Below are 15,858 nucleotides of genomic sequence, written 5' to 3'. Positions count from 1 at the left end.
TATCCTACGAACTAGATAAGTTTATACTGTTAGGTAATATCGGGCAGACTTGCTGGGCCTATTGCTCTTATCTGCCGTCAATATCTATGTTTCTATATAACAAATGTCATTGGCTCACCCATGTGTTCAGTTAGAAACCAGTAGTGCATTGCTGCTCCTTCAACAAATGATACCAAGAGAATGAAACAAATTTGTTAATAGAAGTAAACTGGAAAGTTGTTTAAAATTGTATTCTCTATCTAAATCATGAAAGAAAAAAATTGGGGTTTCACATCCCTTTAATGGCGTGAATTTCTGCATCAAAAAAGAGGCAAGTAATTTGCCACACATCGTCATTATAAACAACTCAAATTAAATAAGTGTTCCATTGTTAAGTGGATTAATCATATAAACCCTCTATAGAATAAATGGGTAAATTCCCAGGTGTGTTATGGGCAATAGCAAATACTCAACCAAACTATGAGCTACGAAAAGCATAGCCAATTTAGATTTCCCTAGAACAAAACATTAGCAAAATCTGGATATCTGAATTAAGTTATACGTGAGAATAAAACGTTTAATGTATAAATTCACTAAAAATACATGAGACAAAAATCACAAACCATATACAATTATATACAATTATAGAGCCCTGTGGCTTGATGATTAAAAACACTGCACTGTTTCTCAATTGTAAAAAGGAAAGACAACAATATACTGTATGCTGCTTGTGTGATTGTATGGATTATAGGAATGAATCCTAGAGGAGGTAGCATGCATACTGTATAAGAAGCTATTGGATAGATTATTCCCCTCAAGGGGTTCCCATAATAGTATAAAGATAACAATATTCTAATTCCACCTCCCACTTATCCCATTCCCTGTGTTACAGGATTCCCACAGATAAAAAACTATGAATCAAAGTATAGTCTTCCATATGGTGAAATAATAAAAATATGCCCCTGCCAGTATGAAAAACAAATCTGCTGTGCCAAAAAACAGGCGTTAAAGGCCGAATTGACTACCTTCATGTATCAATATTCTCCTAAAAGTGTTTCACATTCATGTAAGCATAGTGTTCTGGTTTTTAAATATTGTTTATGATTGCCCTTTTTTTGGTGCAATCTTAATTTAATTAGGTTCATAGCACAAAAAAAAGGTTTTTAGTTAAAATGTTTAGAAATTATAGCTGCTTTTTTCTTGGCACAAAATTATACCATGAAATAAACAAAACAACTAATGAGAACAAATCATTAAGCATTTAAAATTTGTTCTCATTGGTTGTCATTTTGTTAAATTCTTAGGGACAGATTACAAGTGGAGCTCTATTTAGCACTTACGCTAGCGGTAAACTTTTTGCGCTCGTCTTGTTGCACTCATATTATGAGTTGAAAGTAAAACGTTTGCAATCTCCCACTAAGTGCAAACACCTTACTTCTAGCACAATTAGACTATAGTGCGCAAGATAACCTATTCCCCCATAGAAGTCAGTGCAGATAAAAAGTGGGAAAAAACCTAACACCCTACTTGCATGTAAACCCGATCACATATTCTAATGTGCGCTAACCCAACATGAAAATATGAATTTTTCACATTCCAATGTTCTTCACATGTTCTATCTATTCATAAATACATATTTCTACATATATATAATGTTATTTTGGTACAATATATACCTATATATATATATATGTAAATATATATATATACACACACCATGGAAGAAAAAAAGTTTACTAGCGTGACGTTTTGGGGTATTAACCGCTAGTAAACTTTTTGTTTGGTTTAAATCCAGTGAGTGCAATTTCTTCCATGGTCTACATTACAATTTTTGCACCCTGGTTTGTTGATTGAAACCGGTTAGGTGAGAGTGCTTTTCTTTGGAGACTTATATATATATATGTATACAGGGAGTGCAGAATTATTAGGCAAATGAGTATTTTGACCACATCATCCTCTTTATGCATGTTGTCTTACTCCAAGCTGTATAGGCTCGAAAGCCTACTACCAATTAAGCATATTAGGTGATGTGCATCTCTGTAATGAGAAGGGGTGTGGTCTAATGACATCAACACCCTATATCAGGTGTGCATAATTATTAGGCAACTTCCTTTCCTTTGGCAAAATGGGTCAAAAGAAGGACTTGACAGGCTCAGAAAAGTAAAAAATAGTGAGATATCTTGCAGAGGGATGCAGCACTCTTAAAATTGCAAAGCTTCTGAAGCGTGATCATCGAACAATCAAGCGTTTCATTCAAAATAGTCAACAGGGTCGCAAGAAGCGTGTGGAAAAACCAAGGCACAAAATAACTGCCCATGAACTGAGAAAAGTCAAGCGTGCAGCTGCCAAGATGCCACTTGCCACCAGTTTGGCCATATTTCAGAGCTGCAACATCACTGGAGTGCCCAAAAGCACAAGGTGTGCAATACTCAGAGACATGGCCAAGGTAAGAAAGGCTGAAAGACGACCACCACTGAACAAGATACATAAGCTGAAATGTCAAGACTGGGCCAAGAAATATCTCAAGACTGATTTTTCTAAGGTTTTATGGACTGATGAAATGAGAGTGAGTCTTGATGGGCCAGATGGATGGGCCCGTGGCTGGATTGGTAAAGGGCAGAGAGCTCCAGTCCGACTCAGACGCCAGCAAGGTGGAGGTGGAGTACTGGTTTGGGCTGGTATCATCAAAGATGAGCTTGTGGGGCCTTTTAGGGTTGAAGATGGAGTCAAGCTCAACTCCCAGTCCTACTGCCAGTTTCTGGAAGACACCTTCTTCAAGCAGTGGTACAGGAAGTCTGCATCCTTCAAGAAAAACATGATTTTCATGCAGGACAATGCTCCATCACACGCGTCCAAGAACTCCACAGCGTGGCTGGCAAGAAAGGGTATAAAAGAAGAAAATCTAATGACATGGCCTCCTTGTTCACCTGATCTGAACCCCATTGAGAACCTGTGGTCCATCATCAAATGTGAGATTTACAAGGAGGGAAAACAGTACACCTCTCTGAACAGTGTCTGGGAGGCTGTGGTTGCTGCTGCACGCAATGTTCATGGTGAACAGATCAAAACACTGACAGAATCCATGGATGGCAGTCTTTTGAGTGTCCTTGCAAAGAAAGGTGGCTATATTGGTCACTGATTTGTTTTTGTTTTGTTTTTGAATGTCAGAAATGTATATTTGTGAATGTTGAGATGTTTTATTGGTTTCACTGGTAAAAATAAATAATTGAAATGGGTATATATTTGTTTTTTGTTAAGTTGCCTAATAATTATGCACAGTAATAGTCACCTGCACACACAGATATCCCCCTAAAATAGCTAAAACTAAAAACAAACTAAAAACTACTTCCAAAAATATTCAGCTTTGATATTAATGAGTTTTTTGGGTTCATTGAGAACATGGTTGTTGTTCAATAATAAAATGAATCCTCAAAAATACAACTTGCCTAATAATGCACTCCCTGTATATATATATATATATATATATATATATATATATATATATATATGTGTGTATATATATATATATATATATATATATATATATATATATATATATATATGAATATCTATTTAGAAATACAAAGAACATGTTCTGTTATGTGCAGCAGAACATTGGAATGTATAATATTTACAGTAAATACACAGTATAACACTTAAATATGAATATTGCATAAAAACAAAATGTATGCTTACCTGATCAATTTATTTAAGTCCACAGCTTGAGTAATTACTGTTGTGAATATCACTCCTGGCCAGCAGGAGGAGGCAAAGAGCACCACAGTTAAAATGTTAAGTATCACTCCCTTACCCACAACCCCCAGTCATTGGACAGAAGGGAAATGGAGAAAAAGGAGTAACACAAGGTGTAGAGGTGCCTGAGGTTATAGTCAAATGAACAACTGTCTTAAAATAAAGGGTGGGACCGTGGACTCCATATCTGGAAAGAAATACATTTATCAGGTAAGCATAAATTTAGCTTTTCTTTCCTAACATATGGTGAGTCCACGGTTTGACTAATTACTGTTGGTAACCAATACCCAAGCTAGAGGACATGGATAAATAGGGTGGGACAAGACAGGCAGTCCTAAACAGAAGGCACCACCGCTTGAAGAACCTTTCTCCCAAAAGAAGCCTCAGCCGAGGCAAAAGTATAATATTTGAAAAATTTTGAAAAGGTATGTAGAGAAGACCAAATTGCAGCCTTGCAAATTTGTTCCACAGAAGCTTCATTTTTGAAAGCCCAAGATGAGGAAACAGCTCTTGTGGAATGAGCTGTAATTCTCTCAGGAGGCTGCTGTCCAGCAGTCTCATAAGCCAAATTAATTATACTTTGCAACCAAAAAGTACTAGCAGTAGCTTTCTGACCTTTACGTTTCCCAGAGAAACAGACAAAGAGGACAGAGGACTGGCGAAAATCCTTAGTCGTCTGTAAGTAGAATTTAAGAGCATGTACAACATCCAAATTGTGTAACAAACGTTCTTTGGAAGAAAAAGGATTAGGACACAAAGAGGGATCAACAATTTCCTGATTGATATTTCTATTAGAAACAACCTTAGGAAGGAAACTTAACTTAGTACGAAGAACCGCCTTATCGGCATGAAAAATAAGATAAAGGGAATCACACTGCAGAGCTGAGAGTTCCGAGACTCTTCGAGCAGAAGAGATAGCAACAAGAAACAAAACCTTCCAAGATAACAACTTAATGTCTATGGAATGCAATGGCTCAAACGGAGCCAGCTGTAAAACTTTAAGAACAAGATTAAGGCTCCAAGGAGGAGCGCAACAGACTTAAAGACAGGCCTGATTTTGACCAAGGCCTGACAAAAAGATTGCACATCTGGCACATCCGCCAAACGTTTATGTAGTAAAACAGATAAAGCAGAAATCTGACCCTTCAGGGTACTGTCTGACAATCCCTTCTCCAGGCCTTCCTGAAGAAAAAATCTATTCTAGTAGCCCTTTCATTTGCCATATCTCATGGTAAATCTTTCTAGTAACAGGCTTGCAAGCCTGAATCATGGTCTCAATGACCGACTCAGAAAAACCACGCTTAGACAGAATTAACCGTTCAATCTCCAAGCAGTCAGCTTCAGAGAAACGAGATTTGGATGAAGGAAGGGACTCTAAATCAGGAGGTCCTTCCTCAGAGGTAGTCTCCAAGGTGGGAGAGATGACATCGCCACTAGGCCTGCAAACCAGATCCTGCAAGGCCACGCAGGGGCTATTAGAATCACTGACGCCCTCTCCTGTTTGATACGAGAAATGACTCGTGGAAGGAGAACAAACGGAGGAAACAGGTATGCCAACCTGAAAACCCAAGGAACCACCATAGCATCTATCAGAACGGTCTGCGGATCTCTTGACCTTGAACCGTACCTTGGAAGCTTGGCGTTCTGACGAGATGCCATTAGATCTAACTCCAGCACCCCCTATTTGAGGACTAAGCTGGAAAACACCTCCAGATGGAGTTCCCACTCCCCAGGATGAAAGGTCTGTCTGCTCAGAAAATCTGCTTCCCAGTTGTCTACTCCTGGAATGTGGATGGCAGATAGAGAGCAATTGTGGGTCTCTGCCCACTGAAGAATCCGAGTAACCTCCTTCATGGCTAAGGAACTCCGAGTTCCTCCCTGATGATTGATGTAAGCCACAGAGGTTATGTTGTCTGACTGGAACTTGATAAACTGGGCTGAGGACAACTGAGGCCAAGCCAATAGAGCATTGTAAATCGCCCTCAACTCCAAGATGTTGATGAGAAGAGCAGACTCGACTCCTCCCGAGTCCAAAGGCCCTGAGCTTTAAACGCATTCCTGACTGCTCCCCAGCCCAGCAGGCTGGCGTCCGTGGTCACGATCACCTAGGAAGGTCTCCAAAAGTATGTGCTCTGAGACAGATGTTCCTGAGAAATACACCACGGGAGAGTCCCTTGATGACTGATCTAACTCTATTCTCTGAGATAGATCCGCATGGTCACCATTCCATTGTCTGAGCATGCACAACTGGAGAACTCTCAAATGGAATCGAGCAAAAGGAATAATGTCCATGGAAGCCACCATCAGACCGATTACCTCCATAAATTGAGCCACTGAAGGACGAGCAGTAGCCTGAAGAGAGAGGCAAGAGGAAATTATTTTGTTTTTCCTGATCTTCATCAATAGAGAATCTATTATGGTCCCAGAACACTACTCTTGTAGCAGGGGAAATGGAGTTTTTTCCAGATTCCCATTCCATCCGTGGGAACGAAGAAAAGACAACAATATCTCTATGTGAGATTTTGCTTGTTGAAAAGATGGCGTCTGAACCAATATGTCGTCCAGGTAGGGTGCCACAGCAATTCCACGAGCCATGGCTAGACCAAATGGAAGTGCCACAAACTGGAAATGTTTGTCCAGGAAGGCAAACCTCAGGAATCTGTGATGGTCCCTGTGAATAGGAACATGAAGATACGCATCCTTTAGGTCTATGGCTGTCATGAACTGACCCTCTTTTACTATAGGAAGAATGGAGCATATAGTCTCCATCTTGAAGGATGGAACTTTGAGAAACTTGTTTAGACACTTCAAGTCTAGAATAGGACAGAAAGTTTCCTCTTTTTTTGGGAACCACAAATAGGTTGGAGTAGAACCTGAGACCCTGTTTCTGCACTGGAACTGGAACTATCACTCCCAGGGAGGAAAGATGTTGTATACATTTCAAGAACACCTCTCTCTTTATCTGGTCTGCAGATAATCTTGAGAGATGGAATCTGCCTCTGGGAGGAAAAGTCTTGAATTTCAATTTGTAACCCTGGGAAACTATGTCCACAGTCCAGGGATCTGGGACATCTCATATCCAGGCTTGAGAGAACTGAGAAAGTCTGTCCCCCACCTGATCTAATCCCGGATCTGGGGCAAACCCTTCATGCTGATTTGGAATCAGCTGCAGGTTTCTTTGATTGTTTCCCCTTGTTCCAAGACTGATTGGGTTTCCAAGAAGACTTGGATTGTTCCTGCTTGGAAGAAGAAGGGGAAGGCTTTCCTCTGCAGTTACAAAATTAATGAAAATTACTCTGATGTCATTTAGGCCCATTCTTCTTATCTTGAGGTAGAAAAGACCCCTGATTTCTTCCATTCCTGTAAGATAATCTCCCTAGCACGGTCTGGCACAGGAAAAACCTCAGAAGTTGAAGGTTCATTAAAGAAACTATTAAGTTTATTCAATTTCTTAGGAGTGACAACAACAGGGCTATTGGAGTCATCTAAAGTAGCTAAAACCTCCTTTAACAATACAAGAAGGTGTTCAAGCTTAAATCTGAAGGATACCACCTCAGTCTCAGAAAAAGGAATTATACTGTCCAAATCTGAGATTTCACCCTCAGAAAGTCCTGATGTATCTTCCTCATCAGACTTATGAGAAAGGGCAACTTGGGAAGCAGAACTGAGGACAGGCACCTTACTTTCTGCATTTCCTCTTGTGTTTTCCCTGACATCTGGGAATGGCAGCTAATGCCGCAGATACCGCTGAAGATACCTGGGCAGGAATTTCTGCTTTTAAATAAACTCCACTAGAAGTTATAGAGGAACCGCAGGGCACTGCATGTGATGCCATTGAGGCTTGGGAAGTAGCAGGAGAAAGCTGAGGTATTATTTTAACAGCATCATCCTGAGAAACATTAGGCTCAAAAATTTTACCTTTATTTTGCAAGGTTTTCTTGACACATGAAGAACAAAATTGCATAGAAGCTGAAATTTGTACATCTAAACATAATAAGCATTAATTCATGAGAGCAGGCTCTTGCTCCATATCAGACATGTTGAGAAACAGTAAATAAACTTGTACAGATAAGTTTCAAAGATTTTAATATACAATTAAAATAAGCCAAGGAAAAAATACACTTTAAATTTTATCCCAAATTAGGATCGATCCCCAGCTAAAATTATGTGAGAAAAGTTAAGAAAAAACATTTAATAAACATCAAATAAACTTCTAAAATACCACTCAGACTACCCCACACCTCAATTACTGAGGTGCCTTACCTCTACCAATTAAGACCGGATCACCCAGAAATGGAGAAAAACTACTTTTTCCTCAGAAACTTTATGAAGTAAAGCCGGTCATGTGACCGCAACTGCTGAGTTCAAATTACTGATGCGACACAAAGAGGCACCACTTTTGCTTGTTGAAAAGATGGCGTCTGAACCAATATGTCGTCCAGGTAGGGTGCCACAGCAATTCCACGAGCCATGGCTAGACCAAATGGAAGGGCCACAAACTGGAAATGTTTGTCCAGGAAGGCAAACCTCAGGAATCTGTGATGGTCCCTGTGAATAGGAACATGAAGATACTCATCCTTTAGGTCTATGGCTGTCATGAACTGACCCTCTTTTACTATAGGAAGAATGGAGCATATAGTCTCCATCTTGAAGGATGGAACTTTGAGAAACTTGTTTAGACACATCAAGTCTAGAATGGGACAGAAAGTTTCCTCTTTTTTTGAGAACCACAAATAGGTTGGAGTAGAACCTGAGACCCTGTTTCTGCACTGGAACTGGAACTATCACTCCCAGGGAGGAAAGATGTTGTATACATTTCAAGAACACCTCTCTCTTTATCTGGTCTGCAGATAATCTTGAGAGATGGAATCTGCCTCTGGGAGGAAAAGTCTTGAATTTCAATTTGTAACCCTGGGAAACTATGTCCACAGTCCAGGGATCTGGGACATCTCATATCCAGACTTGAGAGAACTGAGAAAGTCTGTCCCCCACCTGATCTAATCCCGGATCCGGGGCAAACCCTTCATGCTGATTTGGAATCAGCTGCAGGTTTCTTTGATTGTTTCCCTTTGTTCCAAGACTGATTGGGTTTCCAAGAAGACTTGGATTGTTCCTGCTTGGAAGAAGAAGGGGAAGGCTTTCCTCTGCAGTTACAAAATTAATGAAAATTACTCTGATGTCATTTAGGCCCATTCTTCTTATCTTGAGGTAGAAAAGACCCCTGATTTCTTCCATTCCTGTAAGATAATCTCCCTAGCACGGTCTGGCACAGGAAAAACCTCAGAAGTGGAAGGTTCATTAAAGAAACTATTAAGTTTATTCAATTTCTTAGGAGTGACAACAACAGGGCTATTGGAGTCATCTAAAGTAGCTAAAACCTCCTTTAACTATACAAGAAGGTGTTCAAGCTTAAATCTGAAGGATACCACCTCAGTCTCAGAAAAAGGAATTATACTGTCCGAATCTGAGATTTCACCCTCAGAAAGTCCTGATGTATCTTCCTCATCAGACTTATGAGAAAGGGCAACTTGGGAAGCGGAACTGAGGACAGGCACCTTACTTTCTGCATTTCTAGATTTCCTCTTGTGTTTTCCCTGACATCTGGGAATGGCAGCTAATGCCGCAGATACCGCTGAAGATACCTGGGCAGGAATTTCTGCTTTTAAATAAACTCCACTAGAAGTTATCAGACTTATGAGAAAGGGCAACTTGGGAAGCAGAACTGAGGACAGGCACCTTACTTTCTGCATTTCCTCTTGTGTTTTCCCTGACATCTGGGAATGGCAGCTAATGCCGCAGATACCGCTGAAGATACCTGGGCAGGAATTTCTGCTTTTAAATAAACTCCACTAGAAGTTATAGAGGAACCGCAGGGCACTGCATGTGATGCCATTGAGGCTTGGGAAGTAGCAGGAGAAAGCTGAGGTATTATTTTAACAGCATCATCCTGAGAAACATTAGGCTCAAAAATTTTACCTTTATTTTGCAAGGTTTTCTTGACACATGAAGAACAAAATTGCATAGAAGCTGAAATTTGTACATCTAAACATAATAAGCATTAATTCATGAGAGCAGGCTCTTGCTCCATATCAGACATGTTGAGAAACAGTAAATAAACTTGTACAGATAAGTTTCAAAGATTTTAATATACAATTAAAATAAGCCAAGGAAAAAATACACTTTAAATTTTATCCCAAATTAGGATCGATCCCCAGCTAAAATTATGTGAGAAAAGTTAAGAAAAAACATTTAATAAACATCAAATAAACTTCTAAAATACCACTCAGACTACCCCACACCTCAATTACTGAGGTGCCTTACCGCTACCAATTAAGACCGGATCACCCAGAAATGGAGAAAAACTACTTTTTCCTCAGAAACTTTATGAAGTAAAGCCGGTCATGTGACCGCAACTGCTGAGTTCAAATTACTGATGCGACACAAAGAGGCACCACTTTTGCTTGTTGAAAAGATGGCGTCTGAACCAATATGTCGTCCAGGTAGGGTGCCACAGCAATTCCACGAGCCATGGCTAGACCAAATGGAAGGGCCACAAACTGGAAATGTTTGTCCAGGAAGGCAAACCTCAGGAATCTGTGATGGTCCCTGTGAATAGGAACATGAAGATACTCATCCTTTAGGTCTATGGCTGTCATGAACTGACCCTCTTTTACTATAGGAAGAATGGAGCATATAGTCTCCATCTTGAAGGATGGAACTTTGAGAAACTTGTTTAGACACATCAAGTCTAGAATGGGACAGAAAGTTTCCTCTTTTTTTGAGAACCACAAATAGGTTGGAGTAGAACCTGAGACCCTGTTTCTGCACTAGAACTGGAACTATCACTCCCAGGGAGGAAAGATGTTGTATACATTTCAAGAACACCTCTCTCTTTATCTGGTCTGCAGATAATCTTGAGAGATGGAATCTGCCTCTGGGAGGAAAAGTCTTGAATTTCAATTTGTAACCCTGGGAAACTATGTCCACAGTCCAGGGATCTGGGACATCTCATATCCAGACTTGAGAGAACTGAGAAAGTCTGTCCCCCACCTGATCTAATCCCGGATCCGGGGCAAACCCTTCATGCTGATTTGGAATCAGCTGCAGGTTTCTTTGATTGTTTCCCTTTGTTCCAAGACTGATTGGGTTTCCAAGAAGACTTGGATTGTTCCTGCTTGGAAGAAGAAGGGGAAGGCTTTCCTCTGCAGTTACAAAATTAATGAAAATTACTCTGATGTCATTTAGGCCCATTCTTCTTATCTTGAGGTAGAAAAGACCCCTGATTTCTTCCATTCCTGTAAGATAATCTCCCTAGCACGGTCTGGCACAGGAAAAACCTCAGAAGTGGAAGGTTCATTAAAGAAACTATTAAGTTTATTCAATTTCTTAGGAGTGACAACAACAGGGCTATTGGAGTCATCTAAAGTAGCTAAAACCTCCTTTAACTATACAAGAAGGTGTTCAAGCTTAAATCTGAAGGATACCACCTCAGTCTCAGAAAAAGGAATTATACTGTCCGAATCTGAGATTTCACCCTCAGAAAGTCCTGATGTATCTTCCTCATCAGACTTATGAGAAAGGGCAACTTGGGAAGCGGAACTGAGGACAGGCACCTTACTTTCTGCATTTCTAGATTTCCTCTTGTGTTTTCCCTGACATCTGGGAATGGCAGCTAATGCCGCAGATACCGCTGAAGATACCTGGGCAGGAATTTCTGCTTTTAAATAAACTCCACTAGAAGTTATCAGACTTATGAGAAAGGGCAACTTGGGAAGCAGAACTGAGGACAGGCACCTTACTTTCTGCATTTCCTCTTGTGTTTTCCCTGACATCTGGGAATGGCAGCTAATGCCGCAGATACCGCTGAAGATACCTGGGCAGGAATTTCTGCTTTTAAATAAACTCCACTAGAAGTTATAGAGGAACCGCAGGGCACTGCATGTGATGCCATTGAGGCTTGGGAAGTAGCAGGAGAAAGCTGAGGTATTATTTTAACAGCATCATCCTGAGAAACATTAGGCTCAAAAATTTTACCTTTATTTTGCAAGGTTTTCTTGACACATGAAGAACAAAATTGCATAGAAGCTGAAATTTGTACATCTAAACATAATAAGCATTAATTCATGAGAGCAGGCTCTTGCTCCATATCAGACATGTTGAGAAACAGTAAATAAACTTGTACAGATAAGTTTCAAAGATTTTAATATACAATTAAAATAAGCCAAGGAAAAAATACACTTTAAATTTTATCCCAAATTAGGATCGATCCCCAGCTAAAATTATGTGAGAAAAGTTAAGAAAAAACATTTAATAAACATCAAATAAACTTCTAAAATACCACTCAGACTACCCCACACCTCAATTACTGAGGTGCCTTACCGCTACCAATTAAGACCGGATCACCCAGAAATGGAGAAAAACTACTTTTTCCTCAGAAACTTTATGAAGTAAAGCCGGTCATGTGACCGCAACTGCTGAGTTCAAATTACTGATGCGACACAAAGAGGCACCACTTTTGCTTGTTGAAAAGATGGCGTCTGAACCAATATGTCGTCCAGGTAGGGTGCCACAGCAATTCCACGAGCCATGGCTAGACCAAATGGAAGGGCCACAAACTGGAAATGTTTGTCCAGGAAGGCAAACCTCAGGAATCTGTGATGGTCCCTGTGAATAGGAACATGAAGATACTCATCCTTTAGGTCTATGGCTGTCATGAACTGACCCTCTTTTACTATAGGAAGAATGGAGCATATAGTCTCCATCTTGAAGGATGGAACTTTGAGAAACTTGTTTAGACACATCAAGTCTAGAATGGGACAGAAAGTTTCCTCTTTTTTTGAGAACCACAAATAGGTTGGAGTAGAACCTGAGACCCTGTTTCTGCACTGGAACTGGAACTATCACTCCCAGGGAGGAAAGATGTTGTATACATTTCAAGAACACCTCTCTCTTTATCTGGTCTGCAGATAATCTTGAGAGATGGAATCTGCCTCTGGGAGGAAAAGTCTTGAATTTCAATTTGTAACCCTGGGAAACTATGTCCACAGTCCAGGGATCTGGGACATCTCATATCCAGACTTGAGAGAACTGAGAAAGTCTGTCCCCCACCTGATCTAATCCCGGATCCGGGGCAAACCCTTCATGCTGATTTGGAATCAGCTGCAGGTTTCTTTGATTGTTTCCCTTTGTTCCAAGACTGATTGGGTTTCCAAGAAGACTTGGATTGTTCCTGCTTGGAAGAAGAAGGGGAAGGCTTTCCTCTGCAGTTACAAAATTAATGAAAATTACTCTGATGTCATTTAGGCCCATTCTTCTTATCTTGAGGTAGAAAAGACCCCTGATTTCTTCCATTCCTGTAAGATAATCTCCCTAGCACGGTCTGGCACAGGAAAAACCTCAGAAGTGGAAGGTTCATTAAAGAAACTATTAAGTTTATTCAATTTCTTAGGAGTGACAACAACAGGGATATTGTAGTCATCTAAAGTAGCTAAAACCTCCTTTAACAATACAAGAAGGTGTTCAAGCTTAAATCTGAAGGATACCACCTCAGTCTCAGAAAAAGGAATTATACTGTCCGAATCTGAGATTTCACCCTCAGAAAGTCCTGATGTATCTTCCTCATCAGACTTATGAGAAAGGGCAACTTGGGAAGCGGAACTGAGGACAGGCACCTTACTTTCTGCATTTCTAGATTTCCTCTTGTGTTTTCCCTGACATCTGGGAATGGCAGCTAATGCCGCAGATACCGCTGAAGATACCTGGGCAGGAATTTCTGCTTTTAAATAAACTCCACTAGAAGTTATAGAGGAACCGCAGGGCACTGCATGTGATGCCATTGAGGCTTGGGACGTAGCAGGAGAAAGCTGAGGTATTATTTTAACAGCATCATCATGAGAAACATTAGGCTCAAAAATTGTACCTTTATTTTGCAAGGTTTTCTTGACACATGAAGAACAAAATTGCATAGAAGCTGAAATTTGTACATCTAAACATAATAAGCATTAATTCATGAGAGCAGGCTCTTGCTCCATATCAGACATGTTGAGAAACAGTAAATAAACTTGTACAGATAAGTTTCAAAGATTTTAATATACAGGGAGTGCAGAATTATTAGGCAAGTTGTATTTTTGAGGATTAATTTTATTATTGAACAACAACCATGTTCTCAATGAACCCAAAAAACTCATTAATATCAAAGCTGAATAGTTTTGGAAGTAGTTTTTAGTTTGTTTTTAGTTATAGCTATTTTAGGGGGATATCTGTGTGTGCAGGTGACTATTACTGTGCATAATTATTAGGCAACTTAACAAAAAACAAATATGTACCCATTTCAATTATTTATTTTTACCAGTGAAACCAATATAACATCTCAACATTCACAAATATACATTTCTGACATTCAAAAACAAAACAAAAACAAATCAGTGACCAATATAGCCACCTTTCTTTGCAAGGACACTCAAAAGCCTGCCATCCATGGATTCTGTCAGTGTTTTGATCTGTTCACCATCAACATTGCGTGCAGCAGCAACCACAGCCTCCCAGACACTGTTCAGAGAGGTGTACTGTTTTCCCTCCTTGTAAATCTCACATTTGATGATGGACTACAGGTTCTCAATGGGGTTCAGATCAGGTGAACAAGGAGGCCATGTCATTAGATTTTCTTCTTTTATACCCTTTCTTGCCAGCCACGCTGTGGAGTACTTGGACGCGTGTGATGGAGCATTGTCCTGCATGAAAATCATGTTTTTCTTGAAGGATGCAGACTTCTTCCTGTACCACTGCTTGAAGAAGGTGTCTTCCAGAAACTGGCAGTAGGACTGGGAGTTGAGCTTGACTCCATCCTCAACCCGAAAAGGCCCCACAAGCTCATCTTTGATGATACCAGCCCAAACCAGTACTCCACCTCCACCTTGCTGGCGTCTGAGTCGGACTGGAGCTCTCTGCCCTTTACCAATCCATCCAGTGATGTTGCAGCTCTGAAATATGGCCAAACTGGTGGCAAGTGGCATCTTGGCAGCTGCACGCTTGACTTTTCTCAGTTCATGGGCACTTATTTTGCGCCTTGGTTTTTCCACACGCTTCTTGCGACCCTGTTGACTATTTTGAATGAAACGCTTGATTGTTCGATGATCACGCTTCAGAAGCTTTGCAATTTTAAGAGTGCTGCATCCCTCTGCAAGATATCTCACTATTTTTGACTTTTCTGAGCCTGTCAAGTCCTTCTTTTGACCCATTTTGCCAAAGGAAAGGAAGTTGCCTAATAATTATGCACACCTGATATAGGGTGTTGATGTCATTAGACCACACCCCTTCTCATTACAGAGATGCACATCACCTAATATGCTTAATTGGTAGTAGGCTTTCGAGCCTATACAGCTTGGAGTAAGACAACATGCATAAAGAGGATGATGTGGTCAAAATACTCATTTGCCTAATAATTCTGCACTCCCTGTACAATTAAAATAAGCCAAGGAAAAAATACACTTTAAATTTTATCCCAAATTAGGATCGATCCCCAGCTAAAATTATGTGAGAAAAGTTAAGAAAAAACATTTAATAAACATCAAATAAACTTCTAAAATACCACTCAGGCTACCCCACACCTCAATTACTGAGGTGCCTTACCGCTACCAATTAAGACCGGATCACCCAGAAATGGAGAAAAACTACTTTTTCCTCAGAAACTTTATGAAGTAAAGCCGGTCATGTGACCGCAACTGCTGAGTTCAAATTACTGATGCGACACAAAGAGGCACCACTTCCTGGTACACTGAGTATCAAAAATATCCGTTTTTTCAAACCTGACAGTTTAAAATGTTGCATTGTTTAATTTTAAAGCAAAGAAAATAAAGCCTAATAAAAACATTTTACCCTTTCTTTTTAAAAGAGTTTAAATGTTAGTCTCACACATGCTACAGTGCCTGCTTCATGCCCCAGTGTAACCCATACAACAGGATTATCTATGTCCCAATAAAAAAGCAGTGTCTTTTAATTTGTTAAGTGCATGGTCTCCCCAACTGGAAGAAAAAGCACTTATCTGCTCCGCTGTCCGGCATGTAGACAGTTACAAGGTATGAGAGGACACAGTTCTTCACAGAGACCTTTGAAAAAGAAAGAACAGAG

Source organism: Bombina bombina, chromosome 1 (assembly GCF_027579735.1).
Source record: "Bombina bombina isolate aBomBom1 chromosome 1, aBomBom1.pri, whole genome shotgun sequence".
In the NCBI taxonomy this organism is placed as follows: Eukaryota; Metazoa; Chordata; class Amphibia; order Anura; family Bombinatoridae; genus Bombina; species Bombina bombina.
This window is presented reverse-complemented; position numbering follows the sequence as displayed.